General features: G+C 44.1%; 1 pseudogene; it reads right to left on the reverse strand.

Annotated features, from left to right (window-relative positions):
• Positions 1 to 12623: 12623 nt before the first annotated feature.
• LOC147736460 (E3 SUMO-protein ligase KIAA1586-like) lies at positions 12624 to 14916 on the reverse strand (annotated as a pseudogene).
• Positions 14917 to 22205: the final 7289 nt, after the last annotated feature.

The raw sequence follows: 22205 nt of genomic DNA on the forward strand, positions 1-22205 counted from the left end.
TCGGTGCTGTAACCGGTTCGAAAGTCGGATTGAGAGTCGTGTAACAGTTTGTTAGTTTCCAAAAACTGGGCCAGTTGTTTCTGAACAACTTTCTCCAACACCTTAGCCGGCTTAGGCAGGAGCGAGATGGGTCGGTAACTACAAAATAGAGAGGGATCGGCGTTGGGTTTCTTAAGGATGGGAAGTAGCCTAGCTTGTTTCCAAACCGAAGGGAAATGTCCCTGGGTCAGGGAGGAGTTCCTGATGGAGAGGAGGGGATTGATGAGAACAGGGGCAAGATTGCCCATCACTTTAGCAGGTACTGGATCCAAAGGTGAGCCAGACTTGACTTGATGAAGTAGTGATAGGGCAGAATCAAATGGTAATTCACTAAAGGAATTAAAGGAGCATGGAGAGAGGTGAGAAGGATCTAGAGGAGGGTTGGGCGAGACAGAAACAAATGAGGAGGCACGTTTGGAAATTTTGTCCTGAAAAAAATCAGAGAGACCATTGCATAGGTCTTGGGTAGGACTGCATTGGGTTTTGATGGCCGAAGGGGTAACAAAATCTTTTACAATCGTGAAGAGGGTTTTTGATGAGTTCTGCGCCTGTTGAATGAGGCTAGAGAAATATGTTCTCATGGAGGAACGTTTGAGCATTTGAAATTTATTTAAGGCAGTTTTATAAGCCAATTTAGCCTCTGGATCGTAGTTCTGGCGCCAAATGCGTTCCAGCCTTTTGCATTTGCTTTTTTCCTCACGTAGCAACGGGGAGAACCAAGGGGCCGGCGGACGAGATCTGGCAGACGCCAAGGGAGCGAGAGGAGCAATGGAGTCAAGTGCTGAAGTGAGGGCAAAGTTGTATCTTGCCGTTTCCTTGTCCAGATCTTCCGTATGATTAAAGTGATACTGAAATCGGGAATCAATAGCCTCGCAGGTAACTTTGGACCATTTACGACCACTGTTTCTGTTGAGGGAAGAGGGAGGGGGGAGGGAAGGTTTGGCAATATAAAAGGGGATAAGGAAGGGGTCAGACCATGTAAGGGGAAGTGAGGGAAGGACCGTTATGCCAGGGTGATTTGTAAAGATCAGGTCAAGCGTGTGACCAGCTTTATGCGTGGAGCCTTTAACTAATTGGAACAAGGTCAGTCCTTGTAGGGTTTCCAAAATTGAAGAGGCTAGAGCACAGGAAGGGTTATCAATATGAAGGTTAAAATCTCCCAACACTGTGAAGTGCGAGTGTTTAAGGGAAAAGTCCGCAATTGAGTGCATCAGGGCATTGAGGGAGGAAGCAGTAACGGGGGGGGGTTGTAGACCAGCATACCGGCAAAAATAGTGCAAGTGGCATCCTTAATTGTAAAATACATGGCCTCGATAAGACCGAGGTTAGCAATTTTAGTCGTGCTCAAAGTAAGGTGGGATTTAGCAATTATCGCGAGACCCCCTCCAGGTTTGGTGTTATCTCGATTAATACCTAGTAATCGGAAACCAGGGGAAATGGCCAGGTTGATATCTGGCATAGACGAGTCTTTAAGCCACGTTTCTGTGAGAAATAATAAATCCCACTTGCTTGACTCAAGCAGCAGCCAGATGTCCGAAGCATGTGCAGGAAGAGACCGGCAGTTAATAACGGCAGCATGCAAGGTAGGTAATAGAGAGCAGTGAGTGCCAGTATTGGGTGGTGGAAACCGTTTAATGAAGGCGGGAATGAGATAGTTGCAGCAAAGACATGAGTAAGAGCCGTTGTCCAAGCTGTGGGGGTTACAACATAAAGGTGGGTTGCAAGTGTTGCGGCGTAGGAGTATGAGTTGCTCCGGAGACCAGGTAATCAAAGAGGTACTAGAGGCAGGGGGACTGGCGCTAAGCGCGGGTCCGGCGCGGACGGGCGCAGACAGGCTTGCCTTAGGCGCGCCTTCGGCGCGCCATCGCCGCGCCCGCTGCGCGGACGGGAGAGCCCCTTCCTTTTATCCATGTCTTGCTGGAAGTGGGAGGAGGGTGGGAGGCGTCCAGGAGCTGGAGCGCTACCCTGCCTCCCCCCAAGATGGCGGTTCCGCTTTACCCAGCCGGCGAGAGCGCTGTGCTCGGCTGCACCGGTGGAGGAATGAAGATCGGGACCCCTGTGACGAAGAAATCTCGTCAAAACATGCAGGCGTTTACAACGAATTTCGTTGTAAATGTATGCGTGGTAAAAGCATATAAAATGTAATGCCATGCGTTATAATGGCATTGCGGAGTCATGGTACTTTCGTAATGAAAGTATGCACAGTGTTGGTATGCGGAAAGAAATTTGCGGAATAATGGGTGTTTACCCTCCCCGTAAGTACATTGATGGCACGGCGGCCAACATCTCCAGTAACATACTCATATTTTTTCACCACCAATGGAAAAATGCACAGGTCTCTCTCATTGATGCCCAGCACCGACATACACTTTTAGACACACCTCCCACCACAATTTCTAGAATTGCGAACTTTAGAGATGGGGAGCTACGTTAGAATCTCGGCATCAGCTCAACATCCTGTGATTCCACGCAAATCGCTTTGTCTCCCCGTGCCTACCACAAGTCAATGTGTTCTTCTGTAATGTAAATTGTGCTCATGCCATGTTGTCGAGTTTGCGCTATATAATATTGCAAGGAAAATAAAGTAGGGAAACTCGAGTTCACACACTACTGAACGCGCACTCTTAAGTGCATCAGCAGTGCACTGTGAATCGTAGCGTTTCACAGGCCTGTCACAGATAAGAAATGCTATCAAAATGAAATCCTACGAAACAATATACTACTGGCCGGCAGCAATTCATACCCGGACAACGTCGGGACGGGCTGCTAGTTATATAAATAAGCAGAGTGGAAAAATCGTGGCTCTCCCTCTGGCCAGTCAGCATCAACTGACAAGAAGTCGAATCCACAGTCCACACGAGAATGTGGAATGCACTGAGCACAGTGCTCCACGTTTCCTCAACAACATAGAAGATTACCGGTATACACCTGTTACAACGCAACTTTTACAACTACCTACTATTACAACGCAACTTTTACAACGCATACCATTACAACGCATTGCGCTGGGGGGCGCTCTAGGATAGGGAATAAGTATAATTTACTATCCAACACCTTCCCTAGTGTCCACGGGGACTGGAGTTAGAATAGTAAATTATACTTACCACTATCCAGCACCTCAAAGCGCTATGCGTTGTAATGGTATGCGTTGTAATGGTCGCGTTGTAATAGTAGGTAGTTGTAATGGTATGCGTTGTAACATGGTACATCCAAGATTACCACATATTTATCTGTTGTGGAAATATATATAAATGAGTTATTTGAGCATGAAAGTGAATATTTAAACAATAATAGTTTAACAGTTATTTTAAGAATGTAAATGTACTTACTTTCAGCAAAAAGATACAGGTTTTGGTTTCATTTGCAGTAATCTAGCAGAGTATCGCCTTCTTTGTTTTCTTTGGTTTGAGATGTAAAACAAGAGTAAGATTTTTTGGTTTATGTAGGGTTTATTTAATTGTTTGTCTAATTTTATTGGTTGGTTTTAATATTCTGTCTTTGTATTGGTTAATTTTTAAATATTTTAATTGTTTTGGAAGTTGGTTTCCTTATATGGAGAACGCTAATTAAGTGTCAATTTTTATTTTCTCCTTACATTTAGATTTATTGTATTGTGTGTTATAATATAAATGAAATATTAAAAAGTGACTTTATTTGATGTAAGTTTATATTTATAAATGTTGTTTATTGTGTGTTTATTCATTTAATTATTTTTTAGGTTTTAATAATTAGAAATAAACTGTGTTTAATTGTATTTGATATGCAATGTATGTTTATGTATTTTTTATATTTATTGTGTTTTATTTTGTGTATTTGACCTATTTTAGTATTGTCGATAATTCTTAAAAAGCGATCCTTTTGCTGTTGATATGTCATTTATTGATATTTTTGCCATGTATTTATTTAAATGTTGTTCAAAATTTTAGATCATGACAAAAATGTGTACGATATTTTTGATGTCGATAATTTTGAATGACGATATAGTGGTTTTGAATCAATAATAATATCTTTTTTTTTAAGTAAGTATATAATGTCGATAATATTGCTAACGATATTTTTGTGTCGATAAAAATGTAGGTTGATAATGTGTCTTGCGATATTATATCAGTGATTCATCTGGTACAGTTTGTAACCATGTATGTAAGCAGCCATCTTTAAACCAAGGAAGTTTCTACATACACATCCGACAGGTTTATATCCTTGTATGACAACAGCCATTGTTATGCACCAAACCTTCCTGCATGATTCTGTAACCGACCTAAAAATGGTGTATAAGCTTGCATGAGCAGGGACACTTTTAAAAAGCAGTACTTCCTGTATAATGGTGTTAGACACCTGGCAAAGGTGTGTTTCCTTGTGTAAGATTCCACTTAAAACTCCATGACTTTCTGCCTACTGGTCCAACAGATCTGACAATGGTGGCCTGTGTCCATGTGTCAGAGACATGCTGCCATCTTTTAACTCCTGAATTTCCTGCATCAGTTTGTCTCCGTATGTGAGCCTAACCATATTTAAACCTGTTGCCCGCCTATGTGATGCTGTAATGTATTTGATAACGGCCTGTGTTCTTGCACGAGAGCTACCATTTGTAACCCTACAAACTTTCCACTGTAGTGCTGAAACTGTCATAAAAGACGTTGGTGTCTCCGAGTAGGCGCATAAACCTTTAAATTTGGGACTTGCTGCATGCTGTGTCTTAAATGTTCATGGCCCTGTCTGGGGTATACATGTCCTTTGCGTCCTATACAACTTGAGGATGTGTTTCAAACTCACTATAAAGTCATATAGCTCACTCCAACGGCTACAAATACATGGACACAAAGATGTCTTCCTAACTTTCAGGAAAAACCCTTGAAAGAAAATAGTACTGAGTAGACTGAGGAGGTACTGCCTGTCTTTTAACCCACTGCCTATAGTTCATCCTTTAAATCTCGAATGTGAGGAAACACAATTGATGTGGAATTTGTATAGTGTGAGTGTAGCCAAAAGGCTGCAGAGTGCTGTACTTTGTCAAAGCCAAAGGCATAGTAAAGGAGTAATTAGGGCCCGATTCACAGAACTAACTTAAGACAAAATGCTAAACTTACTACTTTTGGTATTCACAGATGTTAGGATTTTGTCTTAAGTTTGTCTTAAGACAAACTTAAGACAGACTTAAGACAGACTTAACTTAGGATTTTTTTCTTAAGTCTGTCTTAAGTTTGTCTTAAGACAAACTCAAGACAAAATCCTAACTTCTGTGAATACCAAAAGTAGTAAGTTTAGGATTTTGTCTTAAGTTAGTTCTGTGAATCGGCCCCTCAGAGCGGAAGCGGGGCTTGGAGGGCAGAATTGGACTGTTACGTCATTGTGATGTAGTACCCTTTAGGAAAGTGCATCGAGAGGTGTTCTGTAAAGTGGAGTAGGGCTGGCCGGGCTTTATGGATGCAAGGAGGATATTGCAAATTCTTACCGGCCAACTTCTTGTGCTTTTGTTAAACGCATTTAATTATCAGCAACATTTCCTTAAAGAGCTCATAAAACAGGTTGATGGTGGCAGGTAGGCTGAGAAAAAAAAGAAGGGTTAGGCAGTAAGACGAGGAGAATAGCCTGGCAGACATTACAATAACATAATGACCACTAAACAACGAACTTAAGACAAAATCCTAAACTTACTGCCATTTTGGTATTCACAGAAGGCACTTACTCATTTTGGTATTCACAGAAGGCACTTACTCATTTCGGTATTCACAGAAGTTAGGAGTCCTAACTTTAGGACTCCTAAATGCCTTCTGTGAATACCGAAAGTCTTAAAATTAGGATTTTTCTCAATTTAGTAGTAGTAAAGTTAGGACTCCTAACTTTAGGACTCCTAAATGCCTTCTGTGAATACCAAAAGTCTTAAAATTAGGATTTTTCTCAATTTACTAGTAGTAAAGTTAGGACTCCTAACTTTATGACTCCTAAATGCCTTCTGTGAATACAGAAAGTCCTAAAATTTGGATTTTTCTCAACTTTACTACTACTAAACTGAGAAAAATCCTAATTTTAAGACTTTCGGTATTCACAGAAGGCATTTAGGCGTCCTAAAGTTAGGAGTCCTAACTTTACTACTACTAAATTGAGAAAAATCCTAACTTTAAGACTTTCGGTATTCACAGAAGGCATTTAGGAGCTCTAAAGTTAGGACTCCTAACTTCTGTGAATACCGAAATGAGTAAGTGCCTTCTGTGAATACCAAAATGAGTAAGTGCCTTCTGTGAATACCAAAATGGTAGTAAGTTTAGGATTTTGTCTTAAGTTAGTTCTGTGAATCGGGCCCAAACAAATGCACACTTACTTAATAACACGGCAGCATTCCACATTTCCCAAACAACTGTGCTAACACCATATGGGTCACTAGAAATTTACCATAGCTGCTTAAGCTGCATCTGCAGTTATATTCCCTGTGTGACTAACCGTTTTTAATTAATTCCTACACTCCCAAAGAATTTAGAATTATGCGGTTAGGCTTCCTTTCTACCTCTACATCGGCAGTCACACTTCAAACGTATCCGGATAAATACAGCTGCATACTACATAAGGCTGGAGGCTGAGACCCCACTGGGTCACCTTGGAGGGGGCAAGGTGTTGACCACCGTCTGCATTTCTGTGACTCTGCGAATAGTGGTTTGTTGCTGTTTTGGGGGAGAAGTAAACATTTGGGAATCACTTGGAACATGTGGGGTGGGGTGTCAAAGGCACACGCTTCAGTGGGAGAACGCCTTGTGGCATATTAAGAAGTGGGGGTGGCCGTGTCACTGACGAGAGGTGTTCACTGCGAAAGGGGGGCAGTTCTCCCTTTAGGAGCGAGAGGGGCACAAATTAGTCAGTACATCTGGGGTTTTAAGGGGGATGAAAGAACTGGGGGGTCTCTCAAAGGGACGTAGTCGGTATGAGAATGAGCCTGGCTTAAAATTTTTAAAACACCTAAATTTGTACAATCTGTGCTTAGCACAGTGTGCCGCCCCACAGTAATTTTATCGAGACATCTAACAGACAAGTAACATTACACCAAAAACAACCCAGGACTATTGGTTACGTCATTTGTTATCAGTTGCATAAAATACATTTGAAACAACTATGGCTTTGTTGTATACAGTAATGAAAATGCTTGGATTCTGAATTGATGAGTCTGAAAAAACTATCACGAGTCTCTGTGAAGTTACATCAAGGGCAATGAAGGGTGGCACTTCTGCAGAGTTAAGATTTGTTTCTCACCCTATGGATGAGGGCAAAAAAGAAGAGCCCGTCTCAGCACTTGCTTTTTAGGTCTCGGCTGCGAAAGGCTGCGCCTGCGCAGTCTCGCTGATGAGAATTTATGTTTTAGAGTTGGGGGCTTAAACCCGCCCCTCTTCTCCATTGGCTGGCTTCCTAAACGGAGGCCAGCCATTGGAGGAGAGGGGTGTCACTCCGTTTAAACCCCGTCTTTTTCGGATTCGGGGGCGTCTTTTTTCTAATTTTTCTTGTTTTCTTTCTCTCCTCTTCCCATTGGCTGGAATGTAAAAAGAGGAGAGAACGAAAACCACGCCCCCGAATCCGAAAATGTCGGCGCTTTGCTGAAACCATTATTGCCCGACCGCCGCAGGAAGAAGTAGAGAAGCTGCCGAGTCCTTCGGTGAGTGCTCTTGCCCCCTCGTTATTTGTGCTTGTGGTTAACTATATGCAATGGGGGTGAATCCATAATTGCTCAAAAGTGCTGCAGTCGTAGAATCACACGCTACCAGTCGCCCGGGTATACCCAATCATGTAACAGGCATAACATCAATGTGGTTACCACCGGCATGTATACCGCTAGGCCACGGCTTGCCTTGGTATCGTGTGGCCTCCTACTGGCCCTGCGGCCCAGATGCAGTATTCCCGTTCACTCGTGCGGCTCTCACAGAGATTCTCCCTCCATACCAGCTGCTGCTACCACCTGCTCTTGAGGGCAGGTAGACCCAGCTGCTCGGTGCTTCTGACTCTCTGGGCGCCAGCCAAGCCCAGCCGCAACCCTTCGTGTGCCCGCTCTCACCTCTTCTGTGGGATGTGGCTCATAGGCCTTGGAGGCGCTGCCTGCCCTTCTCCACTCAGCTCAGCCGGGCCCAGGGGCTCCACTTACTCCACTGCAGGCACTCATGCTCCTCAGCTCCTGCTCAGGGCTGCCCAGGTTATTGCCCTCAGGACTTTAGCTTCTGTCATCTGTGTGTGTCCAGGAGCGAAGCGCGGCGGCCGCCATTGTCTCTCCATCTCACCTAGCAGATGCCGATCTCGGACCTCGAGCCAGTCCTGCCATCTCTATCTCGCCCCAATTTGTGGCAGCGCTTCCCTCTCTCCAACCGTGTAATCTTTTGACCGCGGAAAGCAAACTCGGAACTCAGGAGCTCCCTCCAGGATTTACACAAGCCGAATCCGGTGAGCTGTGATTTAACCCTGTGGGCTATCTGGCCGTTCCCTGTCACCAAAGGATTGCACTTTCTAAATGGCCATGCTCTCTGTGCGTGCCATGAAAACGCACAGCCTGGCCCAACTCAAATCAGTGGATGGACTAGTGTTTTTAGCGTGTTTATGCTTGCTCCCCTGCCGCCTCGCTGTGCATGCTCCCCTGCCCCCTTGCTGTGCTTGCTCCCCTGCCCCCTCGCTGTGCTTGTTCTCTTGCCCCTTCGCTGTGCTTGCTCCCCTGCCCCCTCACTGTGCTTGCTCTCATGCCCCCTCGCTGTGCCTGCTGCCCTGTCCCATCGCTGTGCTTGCTCCCCTACCCCCTCGCTGTGCTTGCTCCCCTGCCCCTCACTGTGCTTGCTCTCCTGCCCCCTCGCTGTGCTTGCTCCCCTGCCCCCTCGCTGTGCTTGCTCCCCTGCCTCCTCACTGTGCTTGCTCCCCTGCCCCCTTGCTGTGCTTGCTCCCCTGCCCCCTCACTGCGCTAGCTCCCCTGCCCCCTCGCTTTGCTTGCTCCCCTGCCCCCTTGCTGTGCTTGCTCCCCTGCCCCCACGCTGTGCTTTCTCCCCTGCCCTCTCGTTGTGCTTGCTTCCCTGCCTCCTCGCTGTGCTTGCTCCCCTGCCCCCTCGCTGTGCTCCTGCCCCTGCCCCCTCATTGGTTGTGCTTGCTCTCCTACCCCTGCCCCCTCATTGGTTGTCCTTGCTCTCCTGCCCCTGCCCCCTCGTTGGTTGTGCTTGCTCTCCTGCCCCCTCGTTGGTTGTGCTTGCTCTCCTACCCCTGCCCACTCGTTGGTTGTGCTTGCTCTGCTGCCCCTGCCCCCTCGTTGGTTGTGCTTGCTCTCCTTGTAAATGATAATGCCATTTATTTAAGTTTTAAAAACAACAACATGAATAAAAATAATGTCATGAGCAATGCCAATAGCTCTAACTTTAAGAATGCTAAGACCATTGCATTGTAAAATGCTTGTTAGAACTGCCGGTATGGCCGACATAAAGCCCTGGGTACACATGAAGGCAAAGGTGTAAATTGGGACCAGTAGACTTTGGAATAGTAAGTGTTTGACAACTGGAGGTGGCGATATCCGGGATGGTCAGAGACATATGTAAGGATGGAAAGGGATACTCCTGGAGAAGATGGGAAAACGAACAGTGAAGGCACGCTATACAGCACCCCCTACAGCCCTGCAGAATGGAAGAGCAGTAGCGCCTAGATGTGAATTCAGAGACAGTGGGAAATAAATAATAACATCCCCTACTCTTGCAGCATTTTCAGACAATGGTAAAACTGTCTCCAAGTCCATCTCCTCCTCACGAGCCAGGAGGGAAGTCATCACCCCTGGCAAGGCAAGTCCCTGAGTGCCAGGACTCTGTCGGGCATTCCGGGTGCAGTGTCTGCTGAATAGTACCACCCCGCTCTCTCTCCCTCTCCAGCAGCCTGTCCAATGAACACAACACGTCCTCCCAACATATACATTTGTTTATGCTTAAGGAGGGCTAAACGGGGTTCATGCGATGGTGATCACCCACTTACCATTCACGTCCGCTGCAGCCGTTCTTTCATCTCACAGGCAGGAGGGCGGCCGCACACAGGACTGTCGGTTCGGTAGACTTGGGGGTCCCAAGCACCCCTTAAATCTCTTTTCTAGAAGACTCCACAAACTCCTAGGCCCATATTATCAAGAAAGGGCGATACATTAGCGCCGCTTTTATCGGCAGTTAACACCAGAACCTGGGCTGCTATGGGAGTTCACATGGGAATATTATCAAGCCCATTATCGCCGCTTTAGTGGCAGTTTCCTGCCAATAAAAGCGGCGATAATGTATCGCTCTTTCTTGATAATATGACCCCTAGTGAGCCAGTAATGAACGGCAGCGTTGTCTGTTAGAAACAAGAAAGGCACAACGCAGTGGATCCCTGCTTGTGCCCCGGGGGACCCTAGACATAGTGCTAATACAAGGAGCACCGTGCTCTGGCCCTGCTTGTGCCACAGGGGCACTGTAAAGTGCACGCTCCATAACATCAATACCAACGATACGCACAGCGCTAAAAATAGAAAGGCAGGGATTGCATGCTCATCCCTGCTCGCTCCCATGGCAATACTCCAGACTCCACAAAACAGATACAACTGATCGCCTTAGTGCAAGTGCTGTATAGGCTCGACCTAAAAATAAGTAATCTCTACTAGACTTAACGCAAGAATAAACGCCAAAAATTCACAATACTGTAATCAAAAATAAGACTTTAAAATGGTAGAAATAGCTTTGTTCGATGTAGATGGTAAATGCGATGTAGAGAGCCACCCGGGCGCACCCCTATAGATATCCACATACATGCATGCATGCACCCCTTGGGCGGGCTCCACCCGAGGGGATAAATAAATGGCTGGAGAACGCTCTTGGTCTTCCGTCCATAGAAATAAAACTTGTGTCGTACCTTTTCCTGAAGCGCTGCTGCGGCCTATATTCCACGTGGCTCCGCCGGGCTACAAGTACTTTCTGGCCTTCATAGATCCCATTAGGTCCTAAGTGAGTATTTGATCTAAAGTTCCAAACCATTGGATTTGCCGCTGTTTCTTTTTTAGAGTGTGTGGATGTGTGTGTGTGTAGGTGTGTGTGTGTGTGTGTGTGTGTGTGTATGTGTGTGAGAGATAGTGTGAGAGCGAGAGAAGAGAGAAGGTGCGTGTGTGAGTGCTGAAAAAACCCACTGCTGATGCAAATGACCTCAACAAATTCCACCCCATCACTAACCTACCCTTTCTTGCGAAGATCACAGAAAGATGTATAGCGAAACAACTCTCTCGTCATATTAAGGACAATGATCTTCTTGACAATTTTCAGTCTGGCTTCATCCAAAACTGCAGCACTGAAACCGCCCTGCTGCAAGTGATTGATGACGCACTGCGGATACTCGATTCGGGGGGTCTTGTCTTCTAATTCTCCTTGACCTTTCTGCGGCCTTTGACACTGTCAGTCACAACACTCTCCTCAACACTCTTCAACAGGAAATGGGCATGGATGGCTCTGTGCTTAAATGGTTTGCTTCCTTCCTCTCTGATAGATCCCAAATGATCAAAATAGCGAACAGTCTTTCATCTCATTTGGCGGTAGGTCAAGGTGTTCCTCAAGGCTCTATACTTGCACCCACATTGTTCAATCTCTACTTAGAACCACTGGGAAATCTCCTAGGTAAATGCGGGATCCACTATCATCTCTATGCAGACGACACTCAAATCTACCTCAAGGTTGCCTCCACTCACGATCTCTCCATCCTAAGCTCTACACTCGACTCCATTCAAAACCCATCAACTGATTCTGAATCCCTCCAAAACTGAATTCCTCCTCCTCTCCTCCTCACTTTCTTCTCCCCTGGTTCAATCATGGATGGATCAGATGAATCTACTTAACAATAAACCCATCATTGTCGACACCCAAAATCCCTTGGTGTCATACTCGACAAAAAACTCAATCTAATCTCCCACATCAATTCCATTGCAAAGTCTGCTCGATACCAACTGCTCCTTCTTTGTGGAATTTGTCGCTTCTTCCCCGAAGCAAGACCTTAAAACCCTGGTCCAATCACTGGTCCTCTCCAGAGTGGACTACTGCAATTCTCTTCTTACTGGCCTCCCCAAATCCCACCTGTCCCCCTCTTAAATCTGTTCTCCATTCAGAAGCTTGTTTCATTTATGGGGCCAAAAGAAGCGACCACATCACACCATGTTATCCACCCTCCGCTGGCTTCCCATTGAGGCAAGATCTATCTACAAGACTGCCTGTACCACCCACAAAGGCTTGCACTCCTCCTCTCCTCGCTACCTCGCGAATAAACTGAAACTCTCTGGAGGCTTTAGACCATCACGTAATGCGGAAAATTTACTGCTTGAACCCAGTGGTCGAAGTGGGGAAAAAAAAGTAGGGGACTGTGGGCGGAGGCTCAGGGGGCGGGAATAAGCAGAGGATTGGATTAGTGGGCGGAGTCGGAGGTGTGGCTAAAAATAGCAAAACATACCAATTTTTTGTGCATTTGACGTTTCACTGACCAGTTACAACTTATAACGTTATTTAATTCAAACAATCGACACACGTTTATTTGAGGTTTAATATATAAGTTGTTTATATTTAATTCATTTACAATGTGGGACATGTTTCCAATCACAGAATATTCCAAATACGCTTGTAAGTGGAATCATAAGCCATTTGTCTCCGAGCCATGCAGTTTCTTTCATTGGCACTTCTCCTCCCTTTTTCTAACCATTTCTGAACATAAAATTCAGGTTTAAATTCTATGACAGGAGGCCCCACGATGTTCATGAACATAATAGAAGACAGACGATTTATTGATATTCTGTTCCGCAGTGGTGTGAGCACATCATTCATTACACTAAAGCCCCGTTCATATTCAGCAGTTGAGGTACAAAAGGTGTTTATAATGTGCACTAATGGTTTCAGGCTTTCAGGGATGCAATTTTTTATTTTGTTTGTACTCTCTGAAACCAAGGATGTACTGCCTAGTATCAAATACATGCAACCTGCTACAAAGGTTTTGTAATTCTCCCTCACCGTATAAGATGTCTACTGGATCTGGCCAATAAACTGGTTGTAGGAGTTTCATTCTGTGTACTAACTCTTTGTATTCGATTTGGTCATTGTTTGTGGTTGTGCATCTCGAAACATTTGATGCATTAGACATTGTCATCCTTTTTCGCAGGTTATTTGCTAAGCTCCGAAAGAACTGTGCCCTATTGATGCTAACACAGCCTTTGTTCTGTTGCAGTCCTACACCATCAAACTGCATCCGTTCAGCAGCATTTAATGCAGTTGTAGCAAAGGGCCCAGGTGCATCAGCCATTGATTCAAACACCAAAATCTGCATCTGTATTGAGCGATCGGCCTCATATATGGTCATATCACGCCGCTGCAGCCTTCTGGATAGGTCACCCAATTCTGTGAGCGCATCATACAATATGCCCATATTTTCAACAAACACCAGGGAGGTTAATAAACGGTTTAAACCAGCATATTTCCTCTGCTCAATGTCACTCCTCGTTGAGTCTTTGGAAGATTCCATGAAATGTTTACTAAGTGCTCTGTAGTTATTCCAAACAGCTCTCACAGATCTTTCACTTGAGGACACCCAACGTACATCTAGCACCTTTCCAATTGCCAGAAGTCTTACTTCTACCTCCAGAGCACATTCCCCAAGCTCTCTCTGATTTTTCGGAGAGGCATGGTAGGTGGTATAAAGTTTATCAAAAAAAACTTTGAGCTGATTAATGCCTGTGACTTCTTTACAAACATCGCCCACGGCAAGCTCCAGCTTGTGGTTAGCACAGTGCCATACACTCAACTGTGGATATTTCAGTTTCAGAAGAGTTGCCACACCGGATTTCCTACCTATCATGTTGGAAGCCCCATCTGTTACAAGCTGAACCAAATGCATTTTTAAATACTCATCAGTAAAACCATGTCTCTGTAAGCATGCAAGTAAGGTATCTAAGATTATATCTGCTGCTGTGCTTGGCAGCTCAACAAGGTCTAAGAAAAAGGTCAGTGGCTCATCGTGTTTATCAATACATGCTCTTACACAGATAATTAGTGTGGTCAATTTTCTAACTGTGGTAGATTCATCTATCATGAGGCTTATTTTTGATTCATTCTGCAAGATACAATCAACCAGCCTTGACCTCATTGTAGCAGCAATATGGTCTTTTATGTCAGCACAGCTGTGATCTGAATGCAAGACTCTGCCCAAGTCTGCACCATTCATCTTTTGAACATCAATATCCAACGGCATATCAGAAAAAGGGCGCTCATGTTTGCCTATTTTGTATGCAGTTCTGAATACACGGCATGTCTCTTCCTGTACTTTCATTTGCATTTTCAAATTGTACTGTGGAATACTTTCACGGGCCCTCTGCTCTAAAATAGATAATGCCCTAAGATGACAGGAGCTATTCTTATGACGAAATATTTTTTTCCGCAGAGAAATTTGCTGCTTGTCTTTAGAAGGGCCATATGGAATGACCAAGCAATCTACCCATTCCATGGGAAAATGCACACCTTGACTTGTTTCTGTTTTAAGATTTACCTTCTTGCACACTTTACATCCAAGCTTGCCTTTGGAAAATAAGAGCCATGGATACTCTGTACGTTTCATTTCAAGTTGTTCAGTAGACCAGCAGGCTGGGTGATCAATTTGATCCATACTCTCCACCACATTTCCTTGGAGGAGTATGGGACTGTCGTTAGTGCCACAGCCATCTATCAATACTTCGTCTTCAGAATTGACTCTTCTCCTCTTCTCGGGCATCCTGACACTTTCACTTGTTTGCCTTTCAAAACCCTGATTTGCTTTTGCCATTGGTCCTTCCGATCTGGAGCCTGGGGACTTCTGTGTTTCGCGAGATGTGGCTGGAGCATTTTTCTCCTGCAGCCACTGAAGCATCTGCATAAATAATTGTGTAAATGCATACATTTAAAAAGAAGCACTGTACCAAAACTCATGATTTATTTTAAATGCTGGCTGTCGGTACGAATTGGGATTGCCCACAAGACAATTTAAGAAAGAGTCCTTTTCATTTCTTAATTCCACGGTAAGAACTATATTGAATATTAGCCGTTTGACAATGAAAACCAAGGTGTAAATTAAAATGTGTCAGCCCACACTTAAGGCATTTACTTGAAAAATATTTTTACATGCATTTATGCAATGGAATAATGGGGGAATTAAATGCTACTTCGTTTGTATCAATGAGCAGGTCCCAATAAATGTGAGGGAGTACATTGGATTGTCTCAGAACCTGGCTGAGGGTCTTTACCTCTTTAAAACGTGATGTTGAATTGAAGATAGTCGAATACTGCGAAGCTTCTGGGTAAGCAGCAATTTATGTGGCAGGCGGAAGAGATTTAGGAAGCACCCCTACTTCCGAGATTCTGTGACAACTGTGCTTTGCGGCCTATGCAGTGACACTGATTTGCCTTCGATCTAGCAGTAAACCTGATCCCTCTCTGGCCTTGCAGTGCCGTGGTTTGATGATGACCGGTCTTTCTGGTTTGAGAACAGAAACACCATGCTCCGGTTTCTGGTGAGTGTCTGTAACAGCACGATCTGAGAAATCTTTCAAATAAAGAAGGGAATGGTAAATACAAGTTAACATGAATTTGCCAGAAAATACTGATCATTTTTCACTGGTATCTACAGAATGGGAACTGCTCAATTTTAAATTGTTCCATAACTAAGTTCAGGCACAAAAAAAACTGCAAGACACCGGTAAATCCTGGTTTAAAGACCACTATTCTAACCATTGAGCTCTGCACCCTCTAATAAAGCAGGGACTACTTGGATGGCCAAGTAAACCCCCCTAGATGTCATACTGCAGTACACATCTTATAGCAGCTGGGAAACCAGACATGGAACATAATAAGTTGATAAGTTCTGGCATAAAGCATTTTAGTTAGCCGAGGCAGTGTGTGCATACTAGTTACATTTAATTAACACTTTTACCTAATTGTCAGTGTTTTCTGTGCTGGGAGCACTGTTGACTAGGTCATTCTGTGACACTCAAGCAAAGCAGAGTTGTAGTCCTATGCACAAGGCCAGCATTAGATGTTCAAACATGAATGGTAAAATATCCCAGTTTGCAGATGTTTTCCACATAATTATAGTTCTGCCGTATTTTTCCACATGATACATCTGCCGCATAATCTGATGGTTTTATCAAAAAAGTTTGTTTGTTGCTCAAACGGATCAAAAGTTACTAAACAACGTGAATTGTGTTGATGTGGAGTGGAAGGCCGTGTGCAAAGGTTGACTGGTCACCTTTCTCACCGCTGCATTGGCATGTTACACTGGCATTAATGAGGTGAAAGCTTTCCAGAGACTGTTAGTATGTGTAAAAATGTCAAATTAATAAAGTACCAGAAAATGTACTATATAACCCTGCAGTCTTTTTTTGCTTCATAATTTAGTCATACCTCCAACATTATGTTGTCCTCCTTTGCTGCATAATTGCAGTGGTTCCAAAGCAGGCGGCACATGCTAAAAGGGATTGTGTATGAAGCAGAGAGACCATGAAGTTTTTGAGCTTAGGGGCATATTTATGGGAATGGTGGTGCAGGGCAGCACAGCATGTTACTTTGCTGCACTGCCCTGTATCGCAGGGAAAGGGCAAGAATGCACGGTATTTATCCGTGGCTTTTCAGGCTGCGCAGTGAGAATCTGGAACTCAGTTCCGCCTCAGCTCCGGACCACCACCTCCTCCCAGGCCTTCAAAACTGACCTCAAAGTTCCCCTCCTTCAAAGACGCTTCCAAATTTAATTCACGCCCTTCCATTATAGAAAATTATATTCTCCATGACTATAGAAGTGCCTTCCCAATGTGTTCTTGTAATTTGAGTGTCTGCCATTTATTGCAGTATTATCCTTCTACCTGTGTTTGGTACTCTTTTGTAACATGCACACGTCACTTTTCTCTTGTAACATACTGTTTGCTACGATACTTACATTTTGTTTGCTTTAGATACTTACATTTTGTTTGCTTTAGATACTTGCACAAGTGCCACCATTGCCTACGTAACGTTTGCTCTTGTGTTTGAGTGTCTGCCATTTATTGCAGTATTATACCTCTACTTGTACTTTGTACGCTTTTGTAACCTGCACACATCCCTTTTTCCTCCTGTAATGTACCTTTTGCTTCCTCTTGTATTTTGTTTGCTCACAATTGTCACTTTTGCCTCGTGTAACTTAACATTTGCTTTTGTAATTTGCTCACTTGTAATCTTCTCCTCTTGTATCAGTACTGTTCCTATTGTGAAGCGCTCTGACACCTTCGGGTAAAGTCCGCGCTATATAAAAACACATAAAATAAAATAAAAAAGAGAGGGTGTGTGCGAGTGAGAGAGAAAAGGGAGAGGGTGTGTGCATGCGTTGTGTGGCGTGGAGTGGAACGGAGTGGATTGAAGGAGGAATGCAATGGAACACGACAACCGAGCGTCCGGTGCAGTACTAACCGCGGTTACTAGAGGGCAGTCTGCCTGACAACAGCCAGCTGTTTTGTTGTAATTTGCATACCCAGAAGCCTTAGTAGAGCCGCAATCACTTCCGTTTCATTTTCATGAGTAAAGAAGTCTTTTGAGCTGTGAGAATCAGAGGTAGTTTCCGTGTGTACATGGTTTGCTAAAATAGCATTACATTTTTACTTGTAGAAATGTTTATAAAGTTACCATCATTTTCCTAAGCGTTCTTTATTTTCAGCACGCCGAGATCAACTTCCTTGACCACCCGAAGCGCGGTATTAGTTCCCTTAAGATTTGACAGTCATTAGCACTTTGTGTGGCGATGATTGTCAACCGGAATTAATCCATAATTTTTGAAGGGTCTTTGCAGAAGCAAGGTCCGACGAAACTGTTAACATTAGATGAGACAGGTTTATCGTTACAACCGATTAATATTATATCTCGATGTTAGTAGATGTGTATGCGAAGGTGAGGAAATTCTGACGCTTTGGTTAAGTAATGACTCACTTATCGATGACATTGCCTGGCTTTCTTTTGCAGTTAGAGGTCAGGCTACTCCACAGCAACCACAAATCATCACGGGCAATAATGCATCATTAGGAACAGGTAATTATCAATAGTAGTGACCAGAGCACCCTTGCAGGACTCCACTGGTCCCAGGGAGCCTCTGGCACTGCACCTCTGTGGGGTAGACAGTGTGGTGCTTGGCTGACTTGATTTGGGACCTCTAGTGATGACCTGTGGTATGGCACTCATTCCCTATGTTTTTGTGCAGCTTTGCATAGCTTGAACTTGATCGGAAGGAATTGGAGCGCTTTACATCAGTGGCTCCCAACCTTTTGACTTCCGGAGGACCCCCACAGAATCACTACTGAAAGCTGTGGTTCCAGCTAACAATTTGTAAATTTAAATGCACAAAAAGTACACACCAAACAAAATACTCGAATTACAAAATATTTTATTTTATTTTGAAAAAATATGTAAAAAAAGACAACTTAATGGGAAGTTTGGTGCTGCGACTAACTTTTCAATGTTTGATTTTATTTCGGAAAGTTGACTCCTCAGGCCAGATGTTACATTTTTCAATCAATTTCTGTATTTATTTTTTAGGTACATAAGATCTGAAATAGCCATTTCACATAATAGCACACACATACATGCCAACATTTAAGAAGTGTAAAGTGGGAAATTAAATAAAAAATATTTGGGAAAATTGATTTTCCGAATTCATCTATATACAAGCAGATGTAATTTCAGACGGAGAGACAGCCTCAATTGGGTCTGTCGGCATGTATGCATACAGTAGTATAATTAGTGATCCGAGCCCTTTACATCACACGCATACAGAGACAATGACTGATGCATGTTTGTAAATCCATACTAATATAATAAAGAGAGAGCCCAAACCTTTGAGGCGGGTAATCTCAGGAACCACAGCACCAATCACAACACCCAATACAGCGTTGGAAAGGGCAGTTGCAGCAGAAGGACATAGGCTATGCAGACGCCCACCATATACATTTAAAAAGTTAAAGAATCGTGACAGCAAAGTAGTCCCTTGTGGGCGTGTCTGCGTTGTGCTGTGGGGGCGTGACAAATGCTGGGGGCATGTGGTATGTTCCACCCTTTGGGCTGGTCTGTTCCCATGAGGCACAGGGTCAAGGCTGATTTGCATATGGCCATGTCTGAACTGGGGTGGTGTGGAGTGCAAAACAACGATGGTTTTAGGGCCAGATCTCTGTACTGGGGTGAATGTATGACATTGTTCTGCATTCTGTCCATCAACTGTTGTTTTTGCATTTGTCACCCCGAAGGGGATGGGTATGCTCAGACGTGAGTGCCATGCTCTCCACACCACTAGAGTCAAGCTATCCTGATTGAAAACGGTTGATAGCCAGAAATTGGTCCTAGCATGTGTGAGTCAGATCCAGGAAAGACATGGCTTAGCAGTTCAAAGGGCCTGGAATGTTTCTCTTAGGCACAGGGTCATGGTTGAGGAGGTGTGGAGTGCAAAAAAAAAGATGGATTTTGGCCCAGATCTCTGTATTGGGGTGAACGTATGAGATTGTACTGCATTCTGTTCGTCATCTGTTGTTAATACAATCTGCACTTCATGCCATGTCTCATATACCGTGCTGGGGGTGTGGGTGGCTGCGGGGCGCGCGTCGTGTCAAATATTTCATTGTTTTTTCTTCCCAGGTTCTGCACATTCCAGCTCTGGGTGTTCACCCTGCTCCCTTTAAATACCTCTGCACCCCATAATCAAAACCCACCCTTACTCCTTTAAATACCCCAACACCCTTAACCACTAACCCATCTTAACCCTATAAATATACCCTGTACCCCAAAACCCAAACCTATACCTAAATCCTAAAAATACCCCTGTACCCCAAAAACCAAACCTACCCCTGAACCCAAAAATACCTCTGTACCCCAAAACCCAAACCTAGCCCGAACCCTTAAAATACCCCTGTACCCCAAAACCCAAACCTACCCCTGAACCCTAAAAATACCCCTGCACCCCAAAACCCAAACCTAGCCCTGAACCATAAAAATAACCCTGTAGCCCAAAACGCAAACCTACCCCTGAACCCTAAAATACCCCTGTACCCCAAAACCCAAACCTAGCCCTGAACCCTAAAAATACCCCTGTACCCCAAAACTCAAACCTAGCCCTGAACCCTTAAAATACCCCTGTACCCCAAAGCCCAAAACTACCCCTGAACCTTAAAAATACCCCTATACCCCAAAACCCAAACCTAGCCCTGAACCCTAAAAATACGCCTGTACCTCAAAACCCATACCTATCCCTAAACGCTAAAACTACCCCTGTACCCCATAACCCAAAACTATATCTGAACCCTTAAAATACCCAAACACCCCAAAACATATACCTCAGTACCCCAAAACATATACCCCTATACCTATACTTACCTTATCCGAACATTTAAAAAAAACATGCTTTTACCATTCATGCATTTACAACGAATTTCATTGTAAATGTATGCGTGGTAAAAGCATATAACATGTAATGCCATGCGTTATAATGTCCTTGCGGAGTCATGGTACTTTCATAATGAAAGTATGCGGAGTGATGGTCTGCGGAAAGAAAGTTGCAGAATAATGGGTGTTTACCCTCCCCCGGTAAGTGCATTGGTGGCACGGCGGCCCACATCTCCAGCAACATACTCATATTTTTTCACCACCGATTTGAAAAATGCACAGGTCTCTCTCATTGATGGCCAGCACTGACATACACTTTTAGACACACCTCCCGCCACAAGTTCTAGAATTCCGAACTTTAGAGCTGGGGAGCTACGTTCGAATCTCGGCATCAGGTCAACATCCTGTGATTCCAGGCAAATTGCTTTGTCTCCCCGTGCCTACCACAAATTAATGTGTTCTTCTGTAATGTAAATTGTGCTCATGCCATGTTGTCGAGTTCGCGCTTTATAATATTGCAAGGAAAATAAAGTAGGGAAACTCGAGTTCACACACTACTGAACACGCACTCTTAAGTGCATCAGCAGTGCACTGTGAATCGGAGCGTTTCACAGGCCTGTCACAGATAAGAAATGCTAGCAAAACGAAATCCTACAAAACAATATACTACTGGCCGGCAGCAATTCATACCCGTACAACGTCGGGACGGGCTGCTAGTCAGTGTATAAATTTTTTTACATAAGGCAAAGGGGACTACAAGGTGTAGGATTCACGTCATCCATCCTGCTAGGCATTGTTTGCGTGCTTTTGTTTGAAAGATTTGAATGTGGCGGCTACCACTTTCTCATTTATGGGGCCAAGAACACAAGCTGTATGAGGAGGGTAATAAGGCATGTTTGCTCTTAGATTGGATGGTGCAGGAGAGGCAGAGCAGAGATGGATGCTGGGTGTGCATATAGTCCAGGAAAATGCAGTCTACACAGCCATGGACATTACAGAGACTTTAGCCAAAATACCTGGGGAATCTATATCACGCAGCGGGTGACAAGACCACAGTTCAACTGTTACAATTTGTGTAGGATCTACCGATACCAAGTATCTCACCCTGATAGTAGGGCAGTTCCTGAGAAAAATATTGAACCGCCTGAGGTGGCAGAAGCCATCAAACATCTCTAAAGTGGTTGATTTCTTGGTCCAAATGGCCGATCACCTGAAATGTTTATATATCGGACAGAATCTATGTGTGCCTCTCACACAGATGTTCAATGAGACCCAAGGGGAGGCTCCCTCCCAGAAGATCTCAGCACTGCCAATATTGTCTTAATCTAAAAAGTTGAGAAACCAGTGGATGAATACACCGCCTATAGGACCATGCCTTCATCGTATCCTTTTCCTTTCATGGTGGGGTAGACTGGCTACGATTAAAATGATGCTTCTCCCCATTATCAATTTTTATCTCTCTATGCTCCCTATTTCTCTTCCTAATACCTTCTTTCATACCATTAATAGTATCCTTATCAAATTTTTATGGCATAACCGCAAATCTAGAATTTCAGTTGCTCGACTTCAACTCCCTAAAGATTTGGGAGGAGTTAATTTCCCTAATCTTAGAAGATATCATTCTGCCTTCACTTTGAAACAAGTTTGGACTTTTCTGTATGATTCCACCTCCTCTTCTTGTACTGTATGGATTTCTTTGGAACAGGCCCAATATTCCCCCTTTTCTCTTCTTTCAGCCATTCAGATTACTTTGCCTCCAAAACGCATGTCTTTCCC

This window comes from Lissotriton vulgaris, chromosome 1_2 (genome assembly GCF_964263255.1).
Source record: "Lissotriton vulgaris chromosome 1_2, aLisVul1.2, whole genome shotgun sequence".
In the NCBI taxonomy this organism is placed as follows: Eukaryota; Metazoa; Chordata; class Amphibia; order Caudata; family Salamandridae; genus Lissotriton; species Lissotriton vulgaris.